Source organism: Anopheles coluzzii, chromosome 2 (assembly GCF_943734685.1).
Source record: "Anopheles coluzzii chromosome 2, AcolN3, whole genome shotgun sequence".
NCBI classification, from domain to species: Eukaryota; Metazoa; Arthropoda; class Insecta; order Diptera; family Culicidae; genus Anopheles; species Anopheles coluzzii.
Window position 1 is genome coordinate 111804837 of NC_064670.1, and position 17797 is coordinate 111822633.

The 17797-nt window shown below is 42.0% G+C and overlaps 1 protein-coding gene across 8 annotated transcripts in view; it reads right to left on the reverse strand.

Annotated features, from left to right (window-relative positions):
- LOC120947519 (semaphorin-2A-like) overlaps positions 1-17797 on the reverse strand; it is a 273154-nt gene that overhangs the window by 242391 nt on the left and 12966 nt on the right. Inside the window, exon 1 of one of the 8 annotated variants that reach the window (XM_040362897.2) lies at positions 1390-1565. The exons of 1 other annotated variant lie outside the window; for it this stretch is intronic. The gene's annotated coding sequence lies outside the window, so the exon portion shown is untranslated. 6 more of the 8 variants (XM_049607917.1, XM_049607915.1, XM_049607914.1 and 3 more) reach the window with 6 other exon arrangements.

Below are 17797 nucleotides of genomic sequence, written 5' to 3' on the forward strand. Positions count from 1 at the left end.
ACTCACATACATTGTTTTATTCACACGCTCGTTTGTGTGCGTGTGTGAGTTTTGGTTGAAGCTGTGATCTGTTCAACCAAAGATGATCGACGATTTCTGCTGTGAAAACTATTTTAACACAAAGAGGCAAACAACACAGCATCATCGTGAGCAGTTTTCTAAGAAGTGTTATTGGCCATGAGTAAACATTATGGTTCAAAAAATACAGCAGGCCTTGTGGTTAATGATTGTACAAACCATTCGATACGCAGCAGAGAAAACACCGAGCAAAAATGCATTTTTATCAAACATTTAAATGCATCGTACGGGCACACGTTTCCCTAAAACCCTTTTTTCGGGTCACCACACACTCCTATATGGTGTTTGAGGCTGTGTGCCTTATCACGCTTTTCCGGAAGTTGAGGTTTTGTGTGCTCAAAAAAAAAACGGGCCATTCAACCTCTCACAATTCCGGATGTTAGGCGCAGCACGTCGGCAAGAGCGCTTCGTATTTTGAACATTTGAATACCATTTTGGATTCGCCAACTGTTTCTACTTCTTCTAGATGAGAAGAAGCATGTACACAATAAGCGTCTGCTGCAGGTTTAGGCAGCAAATGTACGGATTGTTTTGTTTCAAGTCGTCCACGATGGTTTTTTATCCCGGGGAAGGGTATAACAACTGACGTATACTGACCGATGAGAATGAATATGAAGACAGCTGTACCACTGCTACTTCAGAAGAGGTTGAACGTTTCGGAACAGATTTGGTTGGATTTCAGGAAGTACAATTAATCATTGTAACAGTCCTTTACTGTTCGCTCTGCGCTAAACTATCGCTGGCAATGTACAGAAGCTAAATATGTTGGTTGTTTCTGAATGTTGCTTCTATTGTACACTAAACATACACACTTACGCACATGCTTGCAATTGGCTTTCTGTGGTTCATACACCGACACATTGACACACAGACGTCTTCACTAACATGAAGCACAACAATAACAACACAACAAATCTTGCCCATCGCCACACGTCAAAACGATCTCTTTCTTGAGGGTACTTCGCTTCGCAGCAGCAGTATCGCAGACATCTTTGAACATTATTCACCTTTCGCACTTGGATGTAAAAACCACATTTTCTCAACCAAACAGCTAGATGCCTTGAACACTTTGCGCACGGCCAGCATACGCCACAGCACGGAATGGAAGAACGAAAACCCCGGGGCCACACGGCCAACACAACAATCAAACCCACCGTCGTCCGGGACGCCTTTACGGTAAACCACTGGCTCACGAAACGTCGAACCTTTGCCTTTGGCTCTTGCCAGCCGGGAAAAACTTCGGGAAAAACACGGAGGAAAATTAGACATACACACACACACACACACACACACACACACACATACACCCACCTAACCGCGCTTCGGCCAGTACAAAAACGAAAACACCCGTCGTGGACGGTCGACGTCGTTTGGCGTGTATACACAGAGCAGGCAGCGCAACACAAAACGCGAAAACCCGAGGACGCACGCAGTTGCCAAAACACAACCGTACGCTGCCGGGTCGGAACAACGAATGAACGAAAATGAACGCGCGGATGAACGTGAGCCGAACCGGGTGAATGCTTCCAGTGAATGGCGCGTCTCATCTCACGGCTCACGGCTTTCTCGTCGCTCACGCGTTTGTTTGGTGAGTTCGAGTTTGTTTTTATTGGAATGAAGTTGTAATGGTCTTGTTGTTCATGTGATTCGAATCAACATTTTGGGATGGATAAAGACGTCTGTTTAGGTTGAGATTTTCTAGAGTTCAAATTAAATGTTTACCACCAATAAAGCATACGCGGGCGAACATTGTTTACGGTTGCAATATTTGTTTTTATAAACTTCATTTCTAGAAATAAACAAAAAGCCTATTATACGAAATAATGAGCTACATCACATTAACATATTATAAGCTCTCAGAAAAATGCAACACTTCAACTAGATAGCAATAGTAAACAGAGCGTGTATTCATCGCAAATGGGAAATTCATTCGCTTCCCCACGAAAAGGTCTTTGCGAAGAATGAACAGCCCACAGCTACGAAGGAGAAATTCCAACTGCTCGAATGCTTAGCTCGACTACAACGGAGAAAATGGTTGGGAAAATTCGTTGTAACGCCTAAAGGTTTGAATTCAACGGACAAGTCGTTAATGAAAATAAACACACAGAGTTTGTAATTTCAAAAATAAAAAAATAAAATAAAAAGAAACACGGAAGACACTTTTGAAGTTTCAAGCGTTTCATTCTGTTCTACGTTTCAAACGTTTGTATTTCAATTCTACTTACTTATTTGTGCAAAATTTAATTAATTGCTGTCACAGCAAATATACTCTTCCATCAAAACAATCGCTATCCTTACCTTACATTAGATGTAATTTAATACAATTTAACTTTATGCCAGTGGGTATCGTGATATAAACAGTAGCATTCAAGGAGACGTTTAGGTAAATGAATACACCGTACATTCATGAATAAACGTACCTGAAAGTTATCACAATGAAGCATCAGTGTCAGCACTTACCTGTAAATGAAAAAAAAGAAGAAAATATTAATAATATTTTTAACCTTTAATCACTACATCATTACATGCATTAACACAATAATGTAGCTATAAATTGCTTCTCGCATATGTTGAATGTATGTTAACGAAATTTGAAAAAAATAACTATAGAAACGATATTGAAAAAAATCCCATTAAATCGAAAGGAAACCCCTTACCACACACAACAAAGAAACTATCAAATCTCTCAATTGGAGCTATCATCACTCACGTTCTAAAAGACGCTGCACTCTCGTTGACACCACACTCCACGAGAATCATGGATTTGTCTGTTCCTCTAGTGGCATTTCGGAGTTGCACCGATGGGTTCTGTTTGATTTTCCTACCCAACACCGAAGACCTGGTGTCTTCTCATGAAACAGAAAGCATCGGTTAGCCACACACACACACACACACACACACACACACACACACACACACACACACACACACACACACACACACACACACACACACAATGCACCCCGACCATCCTCTAACACGTTCGTGCCCAAACCGTGGCATCATGCATTGCTCGTTTGATGAAGCAAAACTAGCAACCAAAAAGCCATGGGATATCCACAATTGAATATGAATCAATTCACGCCAAGACAAAACCTTCCACCACCTGACGTGCTTGAACGGAAACTCGGTGTAGCTGTGTGTGGTCCCAAGGCAAGTGGTTTATTTTTTCACCTTTTACTCCTGGCTCATACTCCTTGCTGCACACAAACGCGCTAGTAGCATCATCAGGGAAAATGGCGAGCGAAAATTTCCATCCCGTAAACTGGATCTTCTCACACTTGCTATGCACCGCACTAGCACTTATCCCTTCGTGCACAGCTGTGATTTGATTCACCATTCGATGAAGTTGTGATCGTAAAATGGCATCAATATCAATATAGCCAATTCCAGCTGTCGCATACAGTCGTGCACATTCTGCTTTTCGAACCGAGGAGGCAAGCAAGAAAAAGGATTCAGCGCCGAGTGATGGATTTCAGAAAACCACAGAGCAACGATAGCTACACTTCCTTCTCTGGTGGGTACGTGATACGAACCACTGGGCAATCATTTCAACTTTGTCAACCGCAAAAACCATTTGCCGATCGGTGGTACATGATCGATTTGATGAGTTGAAGAACGACTTTACCATACCATTCTCTAAATATTTGCCTACATCTTTCAGATAGGTATTTTTGATCCATGGAATACGATGGATTTCAAAGACAACAGTAATTTCTACACATTATGCACGATTCCTACACATGCCTATTCATTTGTCTGTTTGGCCTTCCTATGGAACGAAAAACCAGAGAAGAACTGGAAAGATACGATGAACAGTACACGAGTGCAAGTAAACAAACAAATAAATTCTATCATGGTAACGGATCCAAAGAAGGCACCTTTTCTCTTCGCTTAGTTTTAAACAGCATCTTGGTTCCAACTGTTTTTGCCTGCAAGTCGAACCTAGATCATGAACGAGAAGACCAATTAAAATTTCAAACCACTCAGAACAAATTAAAGGTTCATTTGCATGGGATAGCGATTCCGCAATGAAAGCGTGCAAAAAAACCCTTTTCTATGTACACTCTCTCAACCGCCTGGCCTTAACTGTGAAGTAGAGATCCTAGCCCAGATCTATTCAGAAAGTGCCTACAGTATATACATACAAGCACAGACACACGAACCTTGTCTCAATTCAGGTTCTAACGAAAACACTAAAAACGGTTCCAATCGAACTTTTTTTTCCAAACAGCCCAACCGGTTTCAGTTTCAAGTGCTCTTTCCATCGACTAAGATACGCCTCCTCTCTTTCCCTTGCACCTAAGATCTTGAGAGTAAAATTCTAGCCCTATGAACTAAAGCTTTCACACTCCAATCTACAGCAGAGTTGCTACAAAAAAAAAAAATAAATCCTTGGAAGTTGTTTGCAACTGCTTGCACAGGCAATAAAAAACAAACGAAATGAAACCGTCTAGCGAAACTAATTAAAATAGTTTTTTTTACGTGTACATCATACCGTGCTGCTATACTTGCGATACAGCGTGTACTCGCTTTTGGATGAAGGTTTGTTTTTGCCCGCTGCCTTGTCCGGCTTCTTGTTCGTGTTGGTGAGCGCTGGTTTGCCACGGACATTTTGGTAAATAGAAGTAATTTTTCGGTACTTGAGTCTTGTTGCCAACTTGCTCAGAACAGCGAGCGCGGCAAAAGGGTTGCGATGAAGAAATTTAAGCGAAAACAGCTAAAACCGCACAAGACGAAACGCGGGTGGAAAACAAACGAGATCATCCGAAGGAGGAAAGCAGAAGTTTAAGTATTATTTTTTGTAATTACACTGGATGCGGTGCACACTGAGCGATACAAACTACAACCACTTTTCAATCGATCGGTTGGCAGTAAAATTAGCGAAGAGTTAGCGAGCAACACAACACTTGGAAATAAAATAAGAAGTAACAGATGTTCTGAATCAAATTTAACGTCTATTTAATGTCATACCTACTTTAACTACACGAATTAAACTATTACGTAGAATAGTCTGATTCTATTATTTAAGTTAGAAATTTTACTATTGTGTACAAAGACACAAAATCACAAAATCGGTGTGTTTATCTTTATGAACTTATAAAATATGTTTTAATACTTACTATGCATTTGCAAACATCATTTTGAACTATTTTTCTTTTCTATTTGATGCCTTAATATTTAATTTTCTATGGAGTACTGTCCAAATTAATACAAAAACTTGCTAGAAGCGAGAGAATCAGTTTTAAATATAGCCATAATTGAGTCCACAGCTTTGTTTTTACAATATCAAAAGCAAATTTGGTAACCATGATTCAACCATCGACCCTATGAATGATGTCGTTATTAACAATTCGCATTTACGGCAGAAGACGTATTTAGAGACACTATCACTTAACAAAATACAAATAGGAAGTGATTTAACAATAAACCCCCATACAACAGACTCTCAATTAAATTGATTATTCAGATAGTTCAATCGCATTCTGTGCTTTTCAATTCCATCAAATTGGCCACTGCTGATCAAAGCATTTTAGCTCGCAACCGGATAGGCTATTCTGCACATGGGGAAATCTGTCCATTCGTGGCTTGAAAACATCAAAATCAAATTCAGTCGAGTTTGTTGACTAAATACTAAGGGAACGAAAAAAAAACTGTATAGCTTAAGTGTGAAAAGAACCGATTATTACACGATTATTGGAGAAGGAAGAGCAAATGCAAAACCTTTCACATTGGCGAATTTGTTTTGCATTTTAACATCAAAATCTAATTCAGTCGATCTTGATGACTAAATACTACGGGAACGAAAAAAACTGCACAGTCTAAGTGTAAAAAGAGCCGATTATTACACTGTTTTGTAGTTTGTTTCTCAGTAGAAATTAAGGTGATATTAACATAATAACATCATACCTGAACCAGTTAGCAACATAATTAAATCCATACCTTTTTAATATCGGGGAAAAAATAGCACATTAAAATGCAAAACACCCATTCGCTCGTTTAAATATTGTTTGTTCATCAAAAATTAGTTTATCAGATTTGCATCCTAGGGTCACAGGGACAAGCCCGAACAACAAACGAACCTCTCGCCTAACAGCAAATTTCCATTATCAGTTGACCCTGAAAGAGCGAGAAACAGGGCAAGAGAGAGAGAGAGAGAGAGAGAGTTTGCAAGGATCACTTCCAGGAAGACGCCGGAAAATACCTTTTTCTTCCTATCCACGGCTCTTATCTAAGTCCCCACCGTAAGCTTTGAATACCTTTACGCATCTTTCTTGCCCATTTTCCTTACGCAATAACCTTCCGCCGGTATCTACCAACACTACCGGGAACACTAACGCTTATCCAATCATTCTCCAATTACGACACACAAACGCATCCCACACCCAGCACCTGGGATCCTTTTCGTACGATTATTCCCATGCTCACTCACACGCACAGGAAGTGGGATTTTTTCGACCGACAGTATCCCAACGAAAAAAATCCAATCAAATGCGTTCTAGGACGCGTGAAATGCGACCATCCGTTGCTATCCGTAGCAGACCGGTGGCCGGCCATAGTCCTTCGGTATTTCTTGTACGGGGCCACAACCGAGCGTCACCAGTAAGTTTAAGTGTAAGATGGGAAAGCAATGTAACAGAAGAAAAGAGAGGAAACAAAAAAACACTAAGCAAAAGCAAATTAAATCTCTTATCAACGCTCACCGGGCGAGCTAACGTAAGGATACGGCGAGACATCCATTCCGGGCGAGAGTGATCCCGCTGTGGTGGCTAGTGTCTTCGATGGAGTTTTCTTTTTAACTCTCTCGAGTAAAAACGGACAAGATTATGGAACGCAACTACTTTTGCCTAAACATGTTTTCCTCCGTTCCACGAAACGTTTAGAGATGCGCTTTACTCGTTCAGGCGTACACAAGTTGATTCGCCTTCGCCGAAGGTACGCTGCTTGCTAACGGTCGGAAAAAAGCAAATCAATTGCATAGCCGAATTAAACCTGCGTAGCAACAACAAAACAAAACAAAACAAAAAGTCAACCAAACAACTGTGTAAGGAAATGAGCAATACCCGAAAGGAAGCGGCACCGGGCAAGTAACAATATCGCGGGAAATTAAAAGCAACTTTCCTTGTGGATTTTTTCTACTCTCCTTTTCATGGTGCGCCAACACCGAAACGCCTCGGTCACCCCCCAATCACGGCCACCAAGCGGCTATTATCAAAAGCGCACCAGCAACAGCGGCGGAGAAGGAAGAGCAAACGCAAAAACCTATCACATTGGCGATTTTATTTTGCATTTTAACGGGAGCCCTTATTTCTTCAGCTTTATTTTTCTTAATCTTCTGCCCAGGAACCACGAAATGGACCACCTTAAGAAGGTGCTGCCACACCCGACCCCACACACACACACAAACCCCAACACCACCCGATTACATGGAACGGTACGGCTCTCAAACACCTGAACGTTGGACCGGTGTCCGTGTCTCTCGCTCTCTACATTCCCCACTCTCCCCATGGGGTAAGTGTTACACACTTCAAGGATGCCCCGAAATGGAATTTAATAGCGTCTTTGCGCTCCAGTGTCCAAGCCGCGATGGTGCTGGGAGTTGGGAACAAAAAATACCGAGATTCAACTAAATTTACAATCTAATTTACATAAATTTAATAGGAACGTGAGTTTAAGTAATGGCCAGAACAGTGTTGAGCGTACGGTTCAAGATGCACACACACACACACACCTTGGTGAGAACACGGGATGGGAAGGGGACCTAAAAGAAAGCAATCCGGAAGGAAATAACATCCTTCGGCGTGAACTGCTAGTGGCCAGTAAGCCTGCACAGACACTGCACCACTGTGTTCCTGTGCCTTGTGGCAGCCGCTTGAAGCAATTGGAGGGGGTAGAGTTTTTGTTGTTTTTTTTGTTCCTTTATTGCGATTGAAATTTGGTTGAAAAACAATTTTAGGAGTAAATCAGGACCGTCTAACGTCTTGCCGGAGACGAACGAAGGGCTGGCCGAAGTTGTTTATCTCATACTTGAAATAGGACCAAAACCATCGAAACCTCTTCGTTGCTTGCAAAGAAAGGCAACCAATAGCTGAACACACACAGCGCACACCACACCTGAGAGTCTCGCTGCGCTAAAAGTACGCGAAGCCTGTGTTGCGAAGGGTGTTGTGATGATGGTGAAAAAGTTTTGCTCGAATAAATACGCTTTTAATGCACTTCTTGCTCGGTCCCCTTTTCTTGCGGCAAAGGAGGGAGAAAGGGAGCGTGGAGATTGGATTGAACTTTATATACAAACACAATCGCGCTTAACGTGGTTAAACTTTTTCTCGCTCCCTTCTGTTGCTGTTGGGGTTGGTGTTATCATTACAAGCTTCGACTTGCAGTTTTGAAGATTTTGCACTCTTAAAATGGTGATAAAAACACAACGCAGCTCCTTAAGGCAGTTTTGCCAGAAATAAACCACCTCCCCCAAACAAAAGGTTTCCAGTAAACGCTGTAGCCGAAATAAAAAGGTACAGAGCACAAAAGTTAAACGCTGTAATTTACTGTGAAGCTTTTCAATTTACACGCATTGTGCTTCGAGCATTTCCAAAACAAAAGAAAGAATGTGCAGAAGACCATGAGCTATAACGTAAAGTATTTGCGCTTTAGAGGACCCACAAACCTACAAACAGTGAATGCGCATTATCCAACAAAAATATTAAATTTACTGTAGTATAAAGGCATCACATAATATGGCGTACATCCACCCAATAAATAATTATTATCAATTGCATTAAACTTACATACTAAGTATGTATAATCCCAACTCCAGAAATTATTCCAAAATTCATTTTTTTAACTCTCACTTGGACCTGATCTACATTTCAGAAGCGTCGTTGAGGCTAACAGTGTTTAGGTCTTATAAAGATCACAACTTACGCTGTAATATTAATATTCATAACGATATTTTGCGATATCCTTTCTAGCTTTAATACGAACAGCTGTACATTTAAGTGATAGCACATAGTTAAACGTTGGTTTGTTTAGATTCAATTATATCTTTGGCGAAAATAATCTTAGGCGTAAGTGATAGTAATTTTGACTAATATACCTCTCCAAAAACGCCCTAACATATTAGTGCGACTAAGTCATGGCTTGTTTTATATGTTTTTTCATGAACTAATTCTTGATTTTGCAATCAAATTTTCTTCCGTATTATAGCTGAACTTAGGATTCTTAGGATTGAACTTAGGATTCTTATTAAGCTTTCCAATAATCAAGATCTGGAGTATTTTAGATGATTTGAATAAAACAATGATCTCGACAAGAATCTTCATAGCAAAATTCGTGTAATAGCCAAACAAATATTACACGCAATTTGCATTGAGATGTAATGTTTTGAATGTAATTCATGTTCTCCTAGATCTATATTTTAACATCTATATTCCGAAAAATAAATAGGCTGTGGAAAATAAATTGTGAACATTACTTACAAAGATAACATTTCTAAGATTTCTTTATCCGAAAACACTGAAGAAATAATTCCCTAAATCCCTGCTTTATTATTGTTACATTACACTAGAAATCCAAAAACGCCATTTGTAAATGCTTACCTAACTCACGAAGGCGAACGAGTTAAGCCCGCATCTCGGCATATTGTTCACTTTTCATCAATGCGGCCGTAGGCTCTATTATAAGAAGGCATTAGAAGCGTTAATTTACACCAATAGAAAAAAAGTTTTCCATTCCAGCATGGCCACGAGCTGATGAGGCCAGAACATTGCCAGCAGCAACAATATACAACTTCTGGCTAATCAAAAGCGGATGAAAGGTTTCACTCCGGTTTTGGGGGAGGAAGACATACAAAGTCCGCGCGGACCACCGCCCCTCCTCTATGTCATAACTAAGCGCCAGCGAATCACTTCTCATGCCACTCTTACCCAAACCTTGGCCGCCTAATTTCCTGTTCCAATTTCCTGCAGGCTTTCCAACTTTTCCTTTGATTTCGTTTCCTTAATTTTGATGAACAATGTTTTAGCAATAGCCTCAAACGGTATAGTTTGGGAAAAGTTTCTGCCTCCCAGAAGTATGCACCGAAGGCACAGCGGAGATGCAAAATAAAAACTCCAATTTCCTCCAACACTTTTGGGTAGCAATGAGCTACTCTTGTTGTGGAGTTTTACGAGACTCAGAAGCTGCTTTGTACTGATCCTTATCATGATCAAAGCACAGCTTACCCAGTGATGGGTCTGGAGAGGCAGTTAAGCAGCAGTTACTAATGATGATCTCTGCACACTTGTGCAATTTACGCGAAACGTCATTAAGTGTTAAAGTGGAACAGGTGTTAATTTGGATAAACCAATTGTGCTGGGTTTCTATACTGCAAACTAAATAATGCGCGTAATCATCACAAACGACAAGGTGCGTTGGTCCTGGACAGCCTTTCAAACCTAAACCTATAGAAGGCTCCGTGTAGGAGCAATGCCCTCTATTGCTGAGTGAGTGTTGGCTGCTCATTACGCCCTAACATCAAGCCCGTCAAGATGTACCACCAGGCGGATTTCATTCATAATCTCACAATAGCACCTCCATCGCCACTTCAGTGCGCTAGGTGCACTCTTAGACACTTTTTAAGAGACGTTGTAGCTTATGCAGCCTGCATCGACTATATGCACAGGTATGACCCATAGAGTAGTTATGCTCTTCCATCCACGAAGCAGCAAAGTAGTAAGATTCTACCATTCTCTATAGCACACAATAATTAAATTAAATTATACATCCCTACCGCACCCTTTAAAAATAATTGAAAAAAAACTACTCTAAAATACACACATCACCAGCAGCACCAATAGGGTAACGCCTGCCGTGCATGGTTTATGGTTCTTGTATGTTTCACCTTCAGAAATGGAAGGAATCATTTTAATGAGACAAATTATCCTTAATTTGATATTCACACTTGCCCACTTTTGAACGTGTTTTGCAAAGCGCAATGCATAAGGATTTTTTTCGTTTTCTTTTAGATTGTCTCCCCATCACAACATAAAATAATGGCAGGCTCCTCATTGCCGTTTTCTCACTTTCACTTTCATCCATTGACGTGCTGATTGTGATGACAACGAGGTAGCTGTAAAAAGTAGGCTTGATTTGATTTGAAAGCGGCTCCTAAATTAAACTCTCCTTGCAGTGGGCGTTGTTGTAGTGCGTCTCGCTGGTCCAAAATGACTCATCGTTATAGAAAAAAAAAAAAACATAGAACAAAGCCAACACCTCTAGGCACGTGCTTTGCATTCGCAGTCTGCACGATGGAGTGCGTCTGTGCACTCCAGGACATACCTGCGATCTTACGAAGGCTTCAAAAAGATACCATAAATAAGAGGGGATGGCAAAAAAGCTCTGTTCATAGTATAAAAAGTGCCAACGCAAACAGCAACAGTCGTAGGTAGGCAGCCTTTCACACACACACACACACACACACAGCGATATGACTAAGTAGAGTGTGGGGCATAATGTTGAGGCAGTGTAAAAAATCAACACCACCGCAAAGCAAAGTACAGAAGTAGTGATCTCGTTAATTTATTTATACTGTGTGTTTCATTCGCGCAAGAAAGGGATTCTTGTTGCTTTTGCCACGTAATGCCACAGGGTAACGAAGGCCTTCCCTAGCAAGGTTCGTTGGGGATACATTGTATATGCCTCGCGCGAGCTGTACTGATGGTCCACGGGTAAATTAAAAGCCCTCTCATGGAAACACTGACATAGAGTAACTACCAAGAGCTTTTGCTCCTAACGTATTACTAACCGAGGAGATGCACTGCTGCAAACGACACTCGAGCCTGATTGTGCTTTTCCCACCTCCGAAAGTACACTCTTAATGTAAAGTGCATTTTTTTCAGTTTGAAGCAACGGTAGGTTTGCGTTTTAAAATAACGAACTTTAAAGGGTACTTATTGAATACAGATACAACGAAACAGGTACCCCAAGTACTAGAACTAATACCTTGTATGTTCCAAAAACTGATTCTGAATTGACGCTAGTCTAAAAGATACTCAGTTTCATTATTTTAACGATTTGTAAATGTTCATCGTGAAAGAATAAAACTAGCATTTGTTAAACAATATCACCAAATCTATTTAGATCACAAATGGTATCACACATTTTGAACTTTAAGCAGCATTAAATGAGGTTTTACCCCAGCAACTCTATTAATTGCATTAGTTCCGGTGCAACGCTTACATGTGCTAATACTCCCACACGGACTCTGAGCTCCCAGCCTGAAAAAGGAAGTGAGGAAATACTGCAAACAAACAAAAAAGCAGAAAAAACCACCATTCCCAAAATACCGCAGAGTTGGACCTACTTAAAAATCCATGAGCAACCAAATTCAATATATCCATTCCCTATGTTTCACATTACGCTTTCCGACACGACACCATCAACACACCCTTGCCTTGCGACTACTACTGCGGCATTCGCCGTACACTGCACGGATGTCTAGCCTGATGTGTCGCTACTTGTCTGCAGTGTGGTAAGCTTAAGACCCTCGGAGGATCCTGAGCCACTTTCAACACCAAAAGCGAGCTCCCATTGGACTCTAACCGCCCTGCTCGTCCGTTGTCCCAGGGTTTTGGTTCGTTGATTTGTTGCAACTTTTCACTGCGGCAGTTTGTCTGCCCCGATCCACGCCTAGCTAAGGAAGGAAGCAAATGGTAAAACCTTGTCCGGGACTCACCTCAAATCCCGCAGCAAAAGTTCCATTCCATCATCATCATCATCACCACCACCATCAGGGTGTACGGAAACGGCAAGCAGGAGACTAACGCGGTAGACAGGCCTTATTGGAACTATCCCACCATTTCCCGCCCGTAACCCGGAACGGGCTCATTATTCAAGAACCTCAAAAACCGCATAAGCTTAGAATTGCTAGCACGGTGGGATGTTGAAAGGAAAACCTCGTCTCCGGCACTCTGCGATGGGTTGCAAAATTGCATGACGATCTTCCATAGTGTCCCGCCGCTCCACCAAAGACACTTCCCTAAAGGAGGTCTATTTCTTTTTAACCCACCAGAAACGGCACCATCGTCACTATGCTGCCGTGAGGATGGCACGCGTGTGCCGCAACCAAAGTATCACCGCGTTTCAATTTATGGCTAGCTTTGGGCGTTCTCTAATGACCATTCTGTGCCACAGGAGCTCGGGTGCGCGCGCCCGGTCAACCGTTCCAGGTGATTTTTCGAAACGGCTCACCAGCGCACGGACTAGAAATTTGGGGCCTAGCACTTAGCAGCCCTTTCCTTCTCTCTATAGCGTAAATTGATAAACTTTCACAGCAGGAAAAATGTTATCCATTCATCTAGCAGACGTGGTTGGAAATTCGGAGCTAAAACGGAGGCCTCTGGCGAAAAGCGTAAAAAAGCTGGCTTGGAAAAGCAAAGATTGAATGCATACTCGGCTCCGCCGGTTTTACCTATTCCAGCGCGAAGGTATATCATATCCTGCCGACAGCCACAAGCACGGCAAACAACGCAGAAAGGGGCACAAATTATGCAAATACCAACAAATGTCTTCGTATAAACTAACCCTCGCACAAAAAGATTCCAAACAGGCAGAGGCAAAACAAAAAATCTCCACCTCTTGCCGTCTTGCTTTGTGTGCAAGACAAGCACGTACCGAACCGCAGTGGAGTTGCGTATGGCAGCGAGTAATTTATGACTCGATGAAGTGTCCCGTGCCCTGCCGGTGGGTTTGATTACCCGGAAGAATTCGGGATCCAACGCACGAGGCAGCGCAGTAGCAGCAGCAGTAGCTAAACTGACAGAAATCGGGAAGGAGAGAGATTGCGCCATAAACTGCACGTGAGACAGTACCGTGCGCAACAGGATGGCCATAGAGCTAGCATACAAACCCCTTGGCTGGTAGTGGAAAGGTGCATGGCTACACGAAGCTCGGGTGAGGGACGTACAAGATTATGAGTTTTTCGGGTCCGAGAGAAGAGGAGTTTATGGCACAGGGTGTAAATAATTTGGCCTCACCTTGCTATAATTCCTGCAGCAACCGGAAACTAATAAACTCGTCAGATGGTGAAGCAGTCAATGAGCTATTTCTTGCAGCAGAGTGAACGATTTGGAGGTTGCAAAGCAGAAGGAAAACACAACATTCTCACCACTCTGCCCAAGGAGGGACGCGGCAGCATTTGATGACTTTTGCTGCTGCGAAACATCTTGTAATGAAATAGGCGTAGAGAAGCGTCTACTAAAAAGCCACCGTTATAAATCATCCCAACCGTGTTCCTGATGGTCACCAAAAGGTGCACAGGTTCGTCATGGAATGAAAGATCCTTCCAAATTCACCGGTTTCATGAACCGGCATGGTTTCCTTTTTTTTTACGAAAAACTGAATGATATTATTAGTGGCTCTCAACCAAACAAAAAAAAAACGAACGATGGCTCGTGCCTGTAACAGGTGTCCCTAATTGAGGCCGGTTCCTACAAACCATCGGAACCAGCCTCTACCCGCATGCATGTTTGGTAGGACTAAAGAAACTGCTGAGACATAATCACGAATACAGCACCTTGCAAGGACCGGCAGCGCAAGGACAAAAAAGAAATTGAACCACCGATCCCAAACAATCACCCAAAGATGTACCACAAAGCCCTCTGCAAGCCTCAGAGCCGAACGGGGACCGCCCCGTTGTCGCGACTAAGTACCATTTTCTTTCAACTCCTACTCCCTCCGCTTGTATTTAGTGGCCCTAAAAAGTAACCAAAGATGTTACACTCTATCTATTCTCTCCCTTAACACGCGCAACCACACCAAATGTTGTGCTGCATAAAAATTCAAATTTTATTCACTCGATTTGCATTATGAAAATTGACAACTGCCACACCATAGCAGACAAAAAAAAAGAGAACAGAAGCTCTCAGAATTGAGCGCCAGGCTTAGGCAGGGTATAGAGACGGAGGTGAGCCATTTGGTGGACGAGAATTGTACCGTACAACATCAAATGAGCCACCGAAAACGAAAACACGCGTTCGCTCACATCCACCACTATGCTCGTTTGTGGACAGTGTTTGTGGTCAATTGGTTTGAGAAGGGACAAATATGCAAAAGCGGGAGCAGCGAACGAGCAAATTAGACAAACGATCTGCCCCCAAAGCATTCGACCGGGTGGCGCGTGCACGAATACACTCACAAACAAAGCAAATTATCACAAAGAAAACGCTTGCTCCATTAGCCACAGTTTTATTCGGTCAACCCGTGTTTAGTACATCGACAAGCCGCGTGTTGCTAGGACACAATGGGGTTGGTCGCTTGCGTGAAAATTGTGTATGAAACACATGAACGCTAGGGGTTTTTATTGTTGGACGATTGATTGAAGGTGTCCCGTAAGCGGTTGTATAATAAGCAAAGAAATTAACCCTTCTGAAAGCTGGTGGATATTACATTTTGTCGATGTCGATGCTAATGGCTTTGGAGCAACCGAGCTGCATTTAATATGGAAAGGATTATCCCAGAAATTAAAATGCATATCAACGTCCCCGGGATAAAAAAGGAACATGTTTGAGCTCTGAAAGTAAAGGAAATGCTTCAAAAAAGAAAAAAAAAACAGAATAATTCCAACAGACAGTTTCCTCAATTATTTTTCTTAACATCAGATAAGCTAGATAAACAATGAAAACTATTCTAGGTAAAAATTCTCCTGAATTTCCCCGCCTAATAGTATGCAATTTACCATACAAAGCATGCATTTAGTATTTAGTGTTAAACTTGGTATTGAAACATTCAGTTGTAAATGTACAGAATACAACTGTTGTACAAAACAGATTGCTCGCAAAATTCATTTGCTTCAAAACTTCTCTATATGTGGTCGTCAATTACGCCAGACATCTTCCAAAAGGCATCACTAAATTCGCAACATTTGATACAAAAAAGGCATAAAAGAAACACTACACATGAAAGGGACGTGCTTGATCAATGCTTCGCAAGCCACCGAACGGCCCTAGCTACGTTGTTTGCCGTCATACACTTCAGCCAAAAACCACAAATTATACTCAGCAACATGTCCGTTGGGCTGAGATTTCCGACCTTCTACCAAAATTGCAAAGGAAATGGCTTTGCCGACTTTCAATGTTACCGATTTTTCAAGTCATCTCATCAACTGAAGTAGGATATCTCGAACCCACATCTTAAGCGCATTCGGTATGGATGTGCCTCGTCGATGCATGTGTGCGTTGAAGTTTCGACTCGATTTGTTGTTTTCTTTCTGCTGTGTTTGCCTTTTGTCGAATATAAAGCAAACCTTAAGCAGTTGGATGAAATGTTCACTATTCATTTGGTAAAAATTTGCCACAAGGCCTGGAAGAAACCATCCGAGCGATTTTAGTTGGTCAAGAAAAGCGTGAGAGAGAGAGAGAGAGAGAGCGAAGCGAAAAGGGGGGATGGAGGAGAAACTCCCTCTAAGCTGACCGTCGGCAAAAGTAAGGCATAGTTGAAATTATTTCATCTTTCAACAGTCGAGTCAGATTCACCGGGACCGGAAGCGAATCGGTAGCCGTAGTCGAATTCCAACCACCTTACCCGGCCCTTTCGCTTCTGAATATTCAGACGTGGTCAACCGCAAATGAAATGTAATCGATTCATTCCTTTCCCATTTCCTAGAATGCTGACGTGGAAAGGGCACAGCACTGTTCCAGACTGCTTGTCGTACAAATGTATGCATGCAGGCCACGCGTGTACAGAGCAAGCGGGAGGGTTGAAAAGCTGCATGTGCAAAAAGGGCGACAGTGTGTGTGTGTGTCTGTTTCGAGTTGCCAAAAGTCATCAACTCGAAGGAGGGGTAGCAGTAATGGAGGGGAGTCTTATATGTGGTGGGATGAAATTTACAAATTCATTTCATCTCGACTGTCCGAAACAGAATCGCCCGGTGAGTATGTAGCCAGGAATTTAATAATAATAATTCTCAACCACCTATCCGTGCCTTCAACATCCTGCTGCACTGGCAGACTCGGCAGATGGCTCCGTCTTCATACTTCAAATCTTCCGGTAATCTGACAATCTTTAGTTTGAGTTTAGATAGAAAACGAGTTTGCCATCTTTGTAACCAGTTGACTTTTAAGATTACAATAAAAATAGCAAACAACAGATGATTTTTCCTATTACCGCTGTATAGCATTATAAAATAGATCCTAAATAAAAGAAAACAGATTCAAAGAGCGAGAATTTCCGGGAAGGATACTTTTCAACGCATTAGTTCTTTAAAACTGCCTACCCATGCATGAGCAACAGAACTAACAGAAAAATGAACACCAATAGCAAACCCGCACTAAATTTTATTATTATCCTACATTCAACGGGTCTTCCACGATGGCTGTACATCTTTTTGTACACCCTGGAAAGGGGAGGACTTTAAAATGTTGCTCATTCCCTGCAACTTAAAAGGCACATATTCGTACCACTTATCCAGATGATCTTCTGCGAAAATGGAAGTCTTACACCCAGAAAATCCTTCCAATGTTACCCTTCAGCGCCTATGGGCCACACCTGTCCAGAGGCAGGAGCGTGAGTAGGAGTTGATAACATAACAGCGAATGCAAAAAAAAGATTGGAGACTAAAACCCTTAACGCAACGTAAACCTTTACCCCCATTCCAGCAAAACCAGCGGCGGTGTGTGTCAATATCCGATTGCCAATATCCGATGACACTGGCTATTTGAAAGATAATTCCGACGGGAGAGAGAGA